The sequence below is a fragment of the Dipodomys ordii genome, unplaced genomic scaffold, assembly GCF_000151885.1.
Source record: "Dipodomys ordii isolate 6190 unplaced genomic scaffold, Dord_2.0 Scaffold235, whole genome shotgun sequence".
In the NCBI taxonomy this organism is placed as follows: domain Eukaryota; kingdom Metazoa; phylum Chordata; class Mammalia; order Rodentia; family Heteromyidae; genus Dipodomys; species Dipodomys ordii.
In genome coordinates, this window is record NW_012267451.1 from 306,893 (window position 1) to 309,405 (window position 2,513).

Below are 2,513 nucleotides of genomic sequence, written 5' to 3' on the forward strand. Positions count from 1 at the left end.
AATGGTAGGAATGAAATACAGGTCATATCTAATGGAGGAGGCAGAAGGTTGATGAAGATGTAACAGATTCTACATAACCAACACACTTAATACACACTTATGAATATGGAATAATGAGATCTGTAGAAATCTTTTTAAGAAGGGTTGTTGTTGACCAATGTTATTTGCTGTGTGTCAAAAGAGGTAGGGATACAGATTGACTCAATGTAGCAATGAGATACAAGACAATATGTTGAAAATGACCCATTTCTTTGATGAACATCGAAGCAAACTTTACAACTTTCTTTACTGGGGGGGTGGGGATAGTTGTGGAGGTGGGAGGGAAGGGATGGTAAGGGAAAAACAAAGGAGGAGGCAACAATGTTCAATAGGAAATATACTCATTACATTCTTCAAGTAAATGTAACCCTGTACAGTATTTTTACAATAAAAACCCATACAACAAAAGGGTACAATGTACACACACATGGAAACATAACAATACTTTAAAATTTTCTCTGCTTTTTGATTTTCATTGTTTTAATTTAAATTATCTTTAAGTCACAGTACAGTGGGGTTGCCTTTTAACAAAGCAGTTTATAAATACCATATATCTTGCTCAATACTACCCCTTTCAACAATTCACCCATTCCTCCCCATCCACCTCTCCATTTTTTCTTTTTGTAGGTGATATATTGGATCCATTACTGCATTCTCCTCTTCTCTTTATTTGTCCACCCCTTGCCACTGACTTGATCAGACCCTTTTTGGGAAACTATTTCCTGATGTTTTATTTTGTAGAAAGTTGACTTTGTCTTTGTAGGGAATTACATTATATGAATTCTCCCTTGAATTTACTGTATTCCAGTTAATACATGTGAATAAACTTGCATACCATATTTCATAAACTAATTCTAGCTTCCATACATAAAAGAAAACATTCATCCTTTGTTTCTCTGCGATTGACTTACTTCACTTAGTATATATTTTCCAGGTCCTTCCATCTCATTACAAATGGTACATCAGTCACTCGTACAGATGAACAGAATGTTATTGTGTATCTAGATCACATTCTTGTTCCCTTTATACACTGAAGGGTATCGGGGCAGATTCCAGATCTTGGATATAGTTTATGCTATTAAGTTTGGGAACTTGGCAGAAATGGGCCTTTTCCTAGCAAATATTGTCATGACGAAACTAAACCAAGATGAGTTAAACCATCTTAACAGGCCCATATCAAGCATTGAAATAGAAGCAGCAATAAAAGACCTCCCATCTAAGAAAAGTTCAGGACCAGATGGTTTTACAGTGGACTTCTACAAGGCCTTCAGAGCAGAGCTCACACCAATACTCCTCCAACTCTTCAATGAAATTGAAAGAGAAAGTTTACTACCAAACTCGTTCTATAAAGCCATCATAACCCTCATCCCAAAACCAGGCAGGGACTCATCAAAGAAAGAGAACTATAGACCTATTTCTTTGATGAACATTGATGCAAAACTTCTCAACAAAATTTTGGCCAATTGACTTCAACAATTCATCCAAAAAATCATACACCATGATAAAACAGGATTCATTTCAGGGATTCAAAGCTGGTTCAATATATGCAAATCAATTAACATAATTCATCACATCAACAATAGCAAGGATAAGAACCACATGGTTATCTCAATAGATGCAGACAAAGCATTCGACAAGATCCAACACCCCTTTATGATGAAGGTCTTGGAAAAATTTGGAATCCATGGAACATTCCTAAATACAATAATGGTTGTATATGGCAAACCTACAGCCCGCATTATACTTAATGATGAAAAACTAAAGCCATTTCCTTTTACTCAGGAACAAGACAAGGATGTCCACTCTCTCCACTTCTCTTCAATCTAGTATTTGAATGCCTAGCTTCAGCAATAAGACAAGATGCAGACATAAAGAGATACCAAATAGGGTAAGAAGAAATAAAACTCTCCCTCTTTGCAGATGACATGATCTTGTATTTAGAGAATCCCGCGGACTGCACTCCCAAATTACTCAAGTTGATTCAAAACTTTGGCAAGGTAGCTGGGTATAAAATTAACGCTTGTAGCATTATTGTATCCTGGTTTATAAACAATTGTGTAAATGTCCAGGAGTGGAATTGCTAAATAATAGGGTAGTTCTATGTAAAATGTTTGTTGTGGTTCCTGGGGTTTCGACTGGAGACCTGGGCAGTGTCTCTGAGCTTTTTTGCTCAAAGCTACTGCCTGAGCACATTGGAGCAAGAGTGCCACTGCTGGTTTTCTATTGGTTCATTGGACATAAGCGTTTCTAGGACTTCCCTGCCTGGGCTGATTAAAAAAAAAAAAACAATGCTTAAATCTCAGCTTGCAAGGATGAGCCAGCAGTGTGTGGCTATTTTTAACTTTTTGAGGAATGATAATAATTGAGGAATAATGATTTTGAGAAACTCATAATTGTTAGGTTTTTATTGCTGTTGTTTGTACTGTGGACCTGCCAATTTGCTTCCTTCCCACCAGAGGCCAGATATTTGCTTT